Source organism: Syzygium oleosum, unplaced genomic scaffold (assembly GCF_021117445.2).
Source record: "Syzygium oleosum isolate NSW1041296 unplaced genomic scaffold, Sole_v2.1 Sole_v2.28, whole genome shotgun sequence".
NCBI classification, from domain to species: Eukaryota; Viridiplantae; Streptophyta; class Magnoliopsida; order Myrtales; family Myrtaceae; genus Syzygium; species Syzygium oleosum.
Genome location: NW_026607512.1, coordinates 82,427 through 96,017, shown reverse-complemented (window position 1 = coordinate 96,017; position 13,591 = coordinate 82,427).

Genomic DNA, 13,591 nt, shown 5'->3' with positions numbered 1-13,591 from the left:
AAAAATAGGGCTTTCGCAATGCACGTCTCTGGAGTCCCGACCAGCTTATATAGAGACATTTTGTGGTGTAAGATTGGAACATACATATGAACTGGTCCGGGGAAAAGGGCAGATTAGATCCCATCATGTTGTTGTTTGTCTGTACTAAATAATACTCTTGAATCTCACATTAACTATAATTAATAGATAACTAATACTCGTGGATTAATGCATGTTCTGTTGGCGAAGGTTTTTAAGTTTAACTATCAAGCCAAAATGCAGACTGCAGACACCATCTTCCAATCATCATGTTTTTGCCACTTCTAAAATGATTATCATGCCAAAGAGTGCAAATTATAATGCCAAGATTTTCGTTAACAAGTGCCCTGCAGATTTATTAAGCAATCGAATAAGAAAAGGTTTTGCAGTATCGGAGATTTATTATATGTCCATGTTATGTGTACCCATTAGTAGTTCGAAAATCGAAACGATTATTTGTAAGTATCTTAAGACGTCCGTTGATAAGACCGACATACTTTATAATACTACCTTTGTGTTAGCCAGTTTCTTTGTGATTCGTGCGTGGTTAGTGAGGACGGAGCGAGCAAGGTCTGACACAGATACTCCAACTGCTAGATCTTTCGCTGAGAAGAAGTGCATGAATTTGGCTGGCAAAGTTAGGTAGTTTACAAGGTGAACAACGCGTAAGATAAGGAAAAGAAAAAAAAATGAATAATTGATCAAAGCTAAAAATATAACCATTAAAAAACAGTAATAATTGTTCGCGCCACACCTTCCTTTCGATCCTCTTTTTAACTGAAAGGTGCATTTGATAATGCTTTTGGAGAAAGTTTTTGAAAAATCGCAAAGGACTTTGGATGAAAAGGTTTTTCCAAAATGCAATAGTATTTGATAGAGTGTTATTTAAAAATACATTGAGAAGCAGCTTAGACTTAAATGCCATTTAGACAAAACTGCACTTTGTAAAGGACTTTGGCCAGTTTTTTTTTTTTAAATCTCAAACCTTAGCATCCGGCCAACAACTAGCCGGCGCTAGATTGGCTTGTCAACAGCCAGATTTGGCCTCGCCGGTGATGTCGCATGAGTTGGGGACATTTCCGGAATTATGAAAGTTTAGCAAAGGCAAAGTTGGAAGAAAAAAATATATTTACATTCCGAAAATGCTCAAAACTCAAAGCACCTCCGTACCTACCTTAGGCTAAAGGCCTTTAGAGGCCATTGGAAATGAAATTGAATTTCGCCAAAGCTATCCAAAAAATTTGTCAAATGGTACTTGTATTTGCCCAAGGGCCTTTAGAGCATAAGGGGCTTTGAAAAATTGGATCCCGAACGCATCCTTCATCTGTTTAATTTTCTTCGAAAAGTATACAAATGAAAATTACCTCAAGCATGAAGACTTGACGGAAGAGGCGAACATAGATGTGCTGCTCTAACGCAAAATGATTACATGGTTTTAGCGTACCCTTACAATTACACTGTTCGACCAATACGCTATTTTGCTCTAAAACAAACTCTAGTCCCTCGGGATTGGTTTTTTTATGTTGAGAATAAGTCCCGAGTTTGAGGACGAAAAGGAAATTAGCCTAATCCGAATAGGTTTCCGATTGGAGTTGGTTTCCTATATGAGGTGGTTTGGGTAGGTTTCCTATTTTATATCCAAATCTCTTCAATATAAAAGGTAAGTTTTCTTCATGAAGAGCATCCACGAGGAGCTTGTGATCGTGAATTACATCCTAAGTGTTTGAAGCCATGAAAATCTTGTGTTAAGATTTTGTGAGATTTTTTTGTGAGATTGAGAGATTATTTCGTGAAGAAGTATTGAGCTAAACACTGTGTGACTTATTGGTGTAATTTGGGGCTATGGAACACTGAGAGTGTTTGAGTGACTCAAACGTAATTGTAATCTCTATTGTATCGCTTGATTTATAGTAGAATTCAGTGTTGCTTTTCTCGTAGATGTAGGTCACATCGATCAAAACACGTAAATCTCGTGTCCGATTTATTTCATTAATTTATTTATTTTATTATTCAATCGCTTGTTTTCTGCAAGAATTAATATCACAACTAAAGCTTGGTTGAGTTGAAGCGAATTGGTAGCAACATAAGAATAGAAAGTGAAATCGACATATTTGATGGGAACGATTTCACTTTTTGAAAGATGCAGCTCAAGGATTATATGTACTAGAGGAATCCCACAAGTACCCCTACCTTGGAAGAAGGTAGAGTCGATGAAGCAAGCTAATTAAATTTTACATTCGGTTGATGTTATCTTGTAACGTCGTATTTAACATCGTGAAAGAGAAGACCGTTATAGAATTGATGAAGGCCTTGTCGAATATATACTAGAAGCCCTGTGATCAACAAGGTCTACTTGATGCGACGTCTGTTTCACTTAAAGATTGGCAAATAGGTGTCGGTAATTCAATGCAGTCGTTAGTCAATTGAGTTTGGTCAATGTTGACTTTGATGATGAGGTACATGCTTTAATTCTATTATCCTCATAACTGATAGTTGGAATACTGCTATTATTTTAGTAATTTCTCTAGGTCAACATGCTTAAAGTTTGATGAGATTCACGATTTGATTTTTAGTGTGGACATCCGTAGAAGAGAATTTGATTAATAGATGAAAGTAGAGGAAGTGCTAATACTTGTGTTAGCAGGAGTAGTATGAACTTGAACATATAAAGTTAGTCTACATTTGATAGTGTTGTCTGTTGGAGTTGTGGCAAGATGAGGCACCTTAGAAAGAATTGTGTTTAAACTAAAGAACGAGAAGGGAAAGTAAATTAGAGTTGTGTCTGCAAATTATGTTATAATTATAGCTAATCGTGATTCGGATAGTGGTGATTATGTCTTGTCTATCATTAATGATTTGTCGTATGATGGATGAATTATGGATTGTGGTTTGTTCGTTTCATGCTACACCAAACAATAGCCGGTTTACTACTTATTAATGTAGGAATAGTGGTAAAATGCAGTTGAGAAATAATGTTGAGTGCAATGTTGTGGATATTGGCGATGTTAGAATCAGAATGCATGATGATATCATGAGGACATTGACTGGAGTGAGGCACATTCCAAAATTGAAGAAGAATCTAATTTCCTTAAGTGTTTTGAATTCAATTTATTGTTGGTATACTTCAGAGATGGAGTTTTGAACGTTGATCGAGGTGTCCTTGTGATAATAAGAAAAATTAAGCACAATGGCCCATATGAGTTTTAAGGTAAGACAATGATGAATTTTGCCACAGAGACGTCAGATGAATCTATTCAAGAGTTTGAATTGTGTTATATGCGTTTGGGACACATTAACGAGAGAAGCTTAATGATTTTGAGCAAAAGAAATATGCCGTATGGTTATTGTGGTAAAGGAACGAAATGTAGGCAAATGTTGTAACTTAGATCAACAATAGAAATTGCAATAAGACTATTAGAGAAACCATGGGAATCGCATAATTTATTTACTCAATAGTCGTAGGCTGTCACGATTTCCTTTGAGGAAAAATGTCAAATTTATGCAAATCATAGTAGATGACTAATCGAGGAAGAACCGGATGTTTATGCTGATGCACAAGTTAGATGTTGTTGTTAGGATCATACGCTCGAGAGCTTTGATCGAAAAGGAGATTAATAAGACGATCAAGCATGTACGGACTCACAGTATGAATTCTGCTCTCAGCTATTCAACAAATTCTACATGAAAAAAGACATAGTGAGACGCTGCACTAGTGCTATTGAACTACAACAGGTTACACAGTTGATAAGCAAAATGTTACTAGAGACGGTCCATAAAATGCTCTCTAGTGCTGGTATGGCTAAGAATTTCCTAACAAATTCGCTTAGTGTGGCAAGCTACCCAATGAATAGGTCCTCATTGACTGTGATTAGATGTCAGACTCCTAAAGAAGTATGGTCGAGTAATTTTATTGATTATGCTATTATTAGAATATTTGGTTGCCCGTGTTATGTTCGAGTGGGTGATAATAAGATCGATAGGAGAGCAAGAAAGTGAATATTTTTGGGCTATGCACAAGGTGAGCAAGGTTATCAACTGTGGTGTTCAAACTTAAATTCACCAGTTATCTGTAGAAAAGTTATATTTGACGAGTTTCCAGTACTTTTGGATAGGAGTATTGTACAAATTTGGACAATGTTTGACTCGGGTGAAGTTGCAACTAAAAACTTATGAGGTAGAAGGTAGAACGTGATAATCAACACGAATGGTACTTGTAGCGAGGTGGAGCTTGTAGAGCCAATAGTCGTTGTAATTGCTAAGTTTAACAAGATGCATGTTCAATCTTCTGACAGATATAGATGCGAATTTTTGCTTTATCTGCGGTTAAGGAGATTGTGTTGGAAAATCCTTTGGAGCAGCTAAAGATGTAAGTGGAGATGGTATTTTGATGAGATCCACGATTATGGTAAAGTTCGAGCAAGGATTAGACTTGGAAAATCTCTATGTCAGTTGAGCCCATAAGGGGCCGTGAGAGAGTAGCAGCGAAGTTTGGATTTTTGGCAAAGCGATTGTGACTTTGTTCAAGCATCAAGTCAAGGTGGAGCTTATTGAGAATATGTCTCAAGCTTGACCTCGAAAAGGAAACTTTCCTAATTTGAATAGGTCTCTATCTGTAATCGGTTTCCTATTTGAGTGGTTACCTAATTTGGGTAGGTTTTTTTTATTTTGGATCTAATTCTCTTCTATATAAGAAGTGATTTTCTTCATGAAGAGCATCCAAGAGGAGCTTGTTCACATGAATTACATCCCGATTTTTTTTAAAGCCATAAAAATATTCTGTTAAGATTTTGTGTAATTCCTTTATGAGATTGAAAAATTACTTCACGAAAATTGTGGGACTAAATACTGTGTGAGTTATTGGGTGTAATTTGGGGTTGGGAAGCACTGAGAGTGTTTAAGTGACTCGAATATGCTTATAATCTCTATTGTATTGCTTGATCTATAGTGGAATTCTATATTACTCTCCACGTGGATGTAAGTCACATCAGCTGAACCACGTAAAACTGATGCTCAATATAATTCATTGTTTTGTTTATTCTATCATTCGATCGCTTGTTTTTTGCAACAATTTATTTTTCCTCTCCTAATCAATCCCCTATTTTAATAGAGCACATTCCTTATTTTTGAAGTTTATATTCATATTTTATTATAAAAGATCATTCAAATTCACTTCAAAATTGGGTACGTGCACAGTGCACGTGAAAAAGCTACTCAATGTAAATCGAACCCCAGCACCCCAGGGAAAAAGGCAAACATGATATTCTGCGATTGGTTGGATGGAGCGTCGTGTGGTAATAACTCGAACGCAAAATCAACATTGTCATTTGTGTTGTACAAAGTGGTCACTCTAAATCGCCCGGTTTGTCATTTTGAAAGAAAAAAAAGAAAATGATTGTTAAAAACAAAATAATCCTATTTCGCCAAAATTGCTCCCGCGACAAAATATCTTTCACTGAAAACCGTTATTCGGCTTTTAATGAGAGGAAACGGGTTCTGTGGCGATTCTGAACATGAAATATCCAGGTAGACAAGAAATAATTGCAAACTCTTACTTCGAACCAAACTGTACGAACAAATCGTGTCAGAATTTAATCGACGACAAAGCTTGAAAATACAGTCACTTTCGCAGGAACACACGTACACAAACTGTGCCGGAATTTAATCGATGGCAAAACTTGAGAACGTTCGAAGATGTAACTCCGGAATTTTATAGACGCCGCAACATCCAGGATAGAGATACACATTGGAATTTAATCGATGACGCGAATCGGAAAGCTACAACTAAGAAAAAATAAACTACAGTACAGGAAAGTAAAGATAATTAATTGAAAAAAAAAACATTTTGATTGATTTGTCCGAGGGGAGGAGGGAGGGTTTTTGAAGAGTACGATGTTGTTATTTAAAGCCTACAATCGACAATTATCAACGGAAGTTACAAACAGTTACTAAAGACATAACATCCTAGCGGTTTATAAAGAGAGATTACACATAGAAGTTACAAAAGGAGGTTACAAACGGTTACTACAAAGAAATAACTTCCTAGTGGTTACAAGAAATTATAAAAAGATATTACAAAAAGAAGTTACAAATAGAGGTTACGAATATTTACCGAACGGTTATCGACGATTATGTAGACTCCACTTTGTCGACGGTTTCTTTAATTCCACTACGTTAATGGTTGCTTTTTTTCAGTTGTATCCGATATTGTCGACTCCACTTTTTGTTGATTCATTTAAGCTGTCGATTCATCAAAATGTCGATTCTTCACATTTAACTAAACTCTGCTCTTATCGACTAAATCTATTACTCGTTGATAATAACAAAAAATTGATCATTTTTTAGTATAAACAATTCCGTTGAAAAGAAAAAGGATGGACGGACTGCGGTTTAATTAGCTACTCCTATTGAGTCGATTCCGTTCGCAATATTTCGAAATCGGATTGGTTCGGGTTGAATTAGCCATCATACCGAATCGTGTTCCCTCCTACAGCGGGCATGGATGGGGTTGATGATCGTACTTAGTAATGAACCTATGATATCTCCCTCCAAAAAATAACTTGGTACGCTACCCGAGCCACCGGCTGATATAGACTTTGTTATAAAGTTTTCTCGCTGAATTAAAGACTTGAATAGTCTGTTCGGTTTCAATGAAACCTACGGTTCGAAAACGGGCATCGACCACAGGAAAGATGAAGACGAAGCCAGGCCGACGAGCCGCTTTCGCTGGGCCCAACTTCTAATCAACCTTGGCTAGAAAGAAAGTAATCCCGAAATAGAATTTTTGATCCACATGGTGTCTTCAAACGAGGAGAAGGCAAACACTTCTCCCGCATTCTTAATACACATCCAAGTTTGGAAAGATCAATGTAGTTAAGACATTTAGTGCCCCCTAATAATAAGTTGTGCTGGCTCCATCCATAGCGAGTGAGGTGTGTCTGTAAGAGTGATTACATGATCAGTACTCCATTTGCGATACCCGTCTTACTGGGACCGCTAAATTTCCTCTTACTTGAAAATCAAATAAAGTTAGAATCTTGATTACCGACTACAATGTTAATAATGAGAGTGATGGTGCTAATAATTCGTATACGGTTGTTTGTTGCTAGAGAGACGGGGAGAAGAGGGCACCGGGTAATGGAATCGCGAGGATTCGATTATCATGAGTCTGAGACTGATAAATAGAATTGTAGCATGATAGACCATTTCCGTACTTCGGCAAGGATTGCTAAGGGGAGGGGGGCAGGTGGCAATGTTTTTTCTGTTTTCCTTTTTATAATTAGGAGACACAACCATTGAAGATGTTACCTAAAGGTCGAAGAAATACCTTGCAAATCTCATAGATCACTTAAGATTTTTGTCTAGTACATTATGTAACTTGCATTAAGTTCGATGGTTTGAACAAGTAACCTCTAAATTCCGAGTTCGAAATTTCCTCAACTCAATTGGCTGTGTCGACTTAGGGGCTTGTTGAACGTGCCTTCATCGACTGTGAGCACAGGCCTTATAGATTCTTTTTATTGGGAATGTTTTTTTTTTTTTAACTTTTCATAAATGTTGGAGCACTTACACTCAAAAATCTTTTAAGAGAATTCAATAAAGACGCGTAGACTTTCGAATAGTTCCTTACAAATTATTAATTTTGGATAAAACAACAAGTAAATGTCAAGGATAGATAATAAAAAGATAAACAACCCAAAAGCATGAGTTATCTGGCGGAGAGACCATATGTATGTAAAAAGATATTTCAATAATTATATAATCGATTTACTGCTCCAAATACACATCTTAGCATGATCTTTGAATTTCCTTTCACTTGAAAACCGAATAAAATTGGGACCTTAATTATCGATTCGAATTTTAATAACAGGAGTAATGATACACCAATGCATGTTAGAGAAAGAAGGGGAGAAGGGGGCATTGGGTACAGAATCGCAAGGGTTCGAATATCACAAGTCTGACATCAACATCAATAAAGCATACTTTGACATGATGGACCTTTTTCTTGCTTTGGCAAGGATTGCTAAACCATCACAGAGAGGGGATGATTTTTTAAAATAATTGAGAAACACGAATATAGAATCTGTTACATGAATGTCAAACAAGCACATTGTAAATTTCATGGATCGATTAAATTCAAACATTTAGCTTGTACAAGGGAGTCTAAGATAGAACAACTCACATCCCATTTGATAGTTTGAATAGGAAATCTCTAATTCTTGAATTGGAAATTCCACCACAACCCAATTAGCTGTGCCAACTTTACGGGCTTGCTGATGTTTTCGTTGACTACGAGCACATGCCTTATTGGTTTTTTAACTAGGATTGATTTTTTAAAATTTTTTTCATAAATGTTGGAGCACTTGCACTTTGAAATCATTTAAGAGATTTTTTTATTAGAGATGCCTAGAGTTGCGAATAGTTTCTTGTAAATTAGTAATTTTGAATTAAACAACATGTAAATGTCAGAAATAGAAATAGAGAGATAAATAAATAAACAATTCAAAAGCTTAAATTATTGGGTGGAAGATCACATGTGTACTAAGAGACATTTCGAAAATTACATAATCGATCGTCCATTTCTAATATACATCTTATCACGATCGTTAAATTTCCTTTCACTTGAAAATTGAATAAAATTAGGATATTGACTATCGATTCGAATGTTAATTACTCGAGTAATGATACTAATAATTCATATACAATTGCACATTGTTAGAGAAAGAGAAGGGGACATTGGGTAATGGAATCGCAAGGGTTCGAATGTCACGAGTCGGAGATCAATAAAATTGTACCGTGACGTGATTCCCATTTTCATGCTTTAGCAAGGACTGCCAAATCATTATAGAGAGAGGGGGGAACGATTTTATTTTATTTTTAAATAATTAGAAGACAGGACTACAGAAGTTGTTGCCTAAAGGCCAAGTAAAAAAACTGTGCAAAAATCCTTTGAACCGATTGAATTTTTCGGACTTTTGACTTCTAATAATAGTCTAAACATAGAACAGTTTGCATTCAGTTGCGTAGCTACAAGTAGCCTCTAATTTCACGGATTGAAAATTCCGGAACAACCCAATCGCGAGACGGTCCTCATCAATTCTTTACATTAGAAATGGCTTTCATACTCTCGAAATTTTCATAAGAACGTCGGAGCGCATACATCTCGACTTTTATTTAATCCGAAACACCCAAAACTCATTCGAGAGGTTTCAATCGAGCCACTTAGGGTCGCAAATAGGCTCTCCTAAAATTCCAAATTTCGAATAGAATAATAAGTAGAAGCGAGAAATAAAAATATGTATAATAAACAAAACGGGTGAATTAACAAAAAAAAACCCTAATTTTAGGTCAAGTTCCAAATTTACCCAAAACTTTTTTTTATCTTGGAAAAAACTCTAAACTTTAGGTCCAGTCCCAAATCTGCCCCGAATTTTTTTTGGTCTCAGAAAAAACCCAAAACTTTAACTTCAGTCCCCAAATTTGCACCGAAATTTTATTTCGTGTAAAAAAAAATCAGCAAATTTTATTTATTTTAAAAAATATATTCCCTTTATCCAGTCCCAACTTCATGTGGCACTTCGACGTCGATAACAAATCCACATCAGCAAAGTAATGGGGTGATAGGTATATGCCGACGTCGCATTTTCATTTCGATAACAAATCCAACTCAATAAAAATTATTGACCGATCTAAGATGTGAAAGTTAGGGACGATAACAAATTCACCGAAAAAAACTTTTTTTAATATAAAAAAAACCCAATTTTTAGGTTGAGTCCAAATTTGCCTCGAACTTTTCTTTGCCTAAAAAAAAAGCCCCATTACTTTGTTAATATGAATTTGTTATCAACGCGGAAGTGCCATGTCAAGTTGAGACTGGATCACGGGAGTATATTTTTTAAAATAAATTGAATTTTGATGATTTTTTTTTATATAAAGTAAAATTTGGGGTAGATTTAGGACTAGATTTAAAGTTTGAAATTTTTTTTTGAGACAAAAAAATTCGAGATAAATTTGAGATTTGATTTAAAGTTGGGGGTGTTGTTTGGGAAATTAGGCCTCGAAAAAACCGCCGGCCCTAAATTATCCGTTTCTTTCAAAAAAACAAGAAGGAAGAAAAGGAGTGGGGGGTAGCCTCCCTGTCATTTTCAAGCTTTAATTAAAATACAATCGGGGAAACAAATCACGCGATTAATCCCGCCTGGTGGGTGGGTTTGTCTCTTCCTCTGCGGTCAAAGGGACGATACAATACATCGGCTTCGATTAGAGAGGCCCCTACTCCTACGACTCTATCCCGCCCTACTACCCCTAGAGAGAGAAACAGAGACAGAGACAGAGACATGGAGGGAGAGAGAGAGAGAGATTGTTGCGTCTGTGTCTGTCTTTTCTTTTGTACTTCGAAATTGGAAAAAACAAAAGAATTTTAAAAAAATTAAAGGAAAAGGACAAAATCTTCAAGCCCGAAGAGAATCGCTGATAAGACATGAGCATCCCCCCCCTCCTCCTCCCTCTCTTTGACTCAGAAAAAACCACGAAAAGGAATGAAAGGTGGGCCCCACTCCCTTCCTTTGTCTGGCCCCCCTCCCACCTTCTCCCTTCACGCTCGCCTGCGGTCCGTGGTCTGCACGCTCCGGAAAAAATAGGGTTTTTCTCCTATGGTTTTTTTTGTTTTTTTTCGCCTTTGACCAGCATCTGACAAAAAGGTGGCTTGATCGACTTGACATAAGCAAAACTGAGAAAAAGTAGGCTTGCTTGCGAGCGTGATTGATCATGTAGTTTTTGAAGATTGAAATACTTTTGAGTAAGTACGTTTAATCAGTGTTTCGAAAGCACTTTTATTTTGTTAATCGTAACGTATGAAAGTAGAGTTATTTTTATTGTTCGATGTAATTTATTGCGAAGTCAAATAATTACTGGGTGGCAAGTCTGTTCACGTTTTTTGTCGCTTGAGGAATGATTACAAATAACCACACCTTTATTCTCTTTTACACATGAGTCTATGGCGTACCGATTGTACGTGGTAGGATGCTTCTTGAATTTGTGCCTTTTTCGTGCGACTATCGTACTATGATAAATGTTGTACGTTAATGACATGAGTCGACTCAATAGTTAAGAGAATGCATATAAATGCGAGGATTGGATGCTCGATACAAAAATCAATTCCTGTACTACCAATTATCGGGCCACCCTTTTAGATTTGAATTTGCGTTTTGCCTATTTGAGAAGTCAACTTGTGAACCCAAAGTTTAACCATCGAAAGTGAACTTCATAAAAAAAAACACTTTTGACAAAAAAAATCCGTAAAAAAAACACAAAAAACTGGGACTTGTTAAAAAGAGCCCTCTTCTAATGTAAGCAAGACAGTTTTAAAAGATGATTAGCCTTTTGACGTTGAGATACACCAAAGCGTTGTCTTAAATGATGTACGAGAAATAGACTGATAATGCTAATGAAAAATTTCCCTCTTTTTTTCTTTACATGTTGCCCGCGAAAAAAGTTGGCGTACATGTCATTTCATCACATTGTGTGTCAGTAAAAATAGATAAAATCTCGCTGTACTTTATAAATACGTACCTTGCATGTGTCTATCACATTGGGAGTAGGGTTTTGTAAATGGGTTTTTTTTTTTTGCCGGAAACATTGACATGCTAATGTTTCTTTTTCCTCTTTAGTATATCTATGAGTACATATTCGCTATGGTCAAGTAACCTTTTAGTTGATTTGATCCTGTTTCCAACATAAGCCAGTACATATTCCCAATTCCATGCACACTCATCATCAGAGCACAGGAACTCACCCAGCAACTTGAGGCAAACCTAATAATCATGTAAATCATATGGACTGGTCAGCCGCGACATGGAAATGAGAGACAGCATCTGCACGCTTCCAACCCTTTATAGCTGCTGTCTTGATTTACGCCCATTTGTTCGGGAAGATAGCGGGGAGAGGCAAATCTGCAGCTGGGGTCTTTTATCTCTCTCTCTCTCTCTTTCGAGAGCCATCGAAACATCAAGAGACGCTGCGACACAGCTCGTTCTTGATTCACCTGTCGGTCTGGCCAAAAGGATGGACAAGGTCTCTCGATTCCAACGCTGTACTTACGCGACTCGGTGAATGGCGCACGTTGATCTCTCTTTCGTGTTCGGAAGCATCGAGCATTGATTAGTTTCGTTTGCTTTCTTGGAAGCACAGGTCGAGCAGCAGCATGAGCATGGCTGTTCTGTTCAGTTGATCAATGCAAACACAATCCGACGCATATTGCTCGAGCACAGCCCACCGTCTTTTCCTCCTTGTGTGCTTGAAATACTGACAAATCTGATGTATTATTTCATTTTCCTACTCTTGATATCTTTATCTTTAACGAGAAAAATAATATTTTTTTTCTTCCACAGTCCGTATGGAAAGCGAACCCACCACCGCCACTGCTCTTGCATGGAAAAATGCAACGTTATTCAATGATTTTCGGTTAGTTGCACTTTTTGTCTCTTTACCCGTAATTAATGAAAGTTTGACCTGTGCCAGTCAAAGCAAAGAGCTTTTTTAATTTGATCATTATTCATCGAGGCATGCTTTGCTTACCACCTGGAGGGAAAAAAAACTTTGCAGAGAAAAGTAATCTCCAGGTCTTTATATATATTATAATTTAGCCTTTTCGCTCTCATGCACCTTTTTGACTATTCGAGATAGTTTTAAAAATATATAGATATTTCTCATTTAAAGTGGCTTATCTTTTCCATATTTTTAAAATCTACATCATTTTCTTCTTCCATGGAAAGTTTCTTCCATGGAAAGTTCAAATGTAATTATTTGAAATGACTTTAGGCCAACCAAACAACCCGTAATGAGATGAACGACATAACCCGTATAACAAATCTATTATGGTTGTAAGAAATATTAGTGATTATAAGTTACGAACATCGCTCACATACAAATATAATCAAAATTAAATATGATGGACGCTCATGTTTGTAGTCTATGAATCATAAATTCCAACAATAGTTGCGGGAAAACACGATAAAGTTGATGATTGCTTTTTGTGGATAAAGAGAGAAAATCACCTTAATTTTTTCCTCTAGAAAACAATCTAGCCATATATATATAAAACGAATGAGAACGCGGCTTATTTTTTCCATCTAAGTGGCTAAATGGAAAAAATTAATAAATCAATATGAATTGTCGCATACTCTTTCTTAATCAAAGTATTTCAACTCGCTCAGCTTTAACTATCAGAAATTATTACGATATACAAATATCGACGCGTAAGTTGATATATATTTCATCTATCATTTATTTATCGCGTAACTAAAGCATTAAGAAAATAGAAAACTTTTTTGCTTTGGCTCGATAAAGTAGAAGCAAAGCGAGCAGAACCAACTGCGACAACATGGAATGCCCATCACTCACGGCCATCAGTCATCCACTCCCGCCGTCATTGCAGAGCGGGAAACCTCCAGAGCCCCCACCACTCATCACCTTTCAAAGATAATTTCAATATATTACGGAAATTTGAAAAAAAAAATGAAAAACAATACAAAAATGAAAATTACATACCTATTATATTTAAATTACATCACAAATA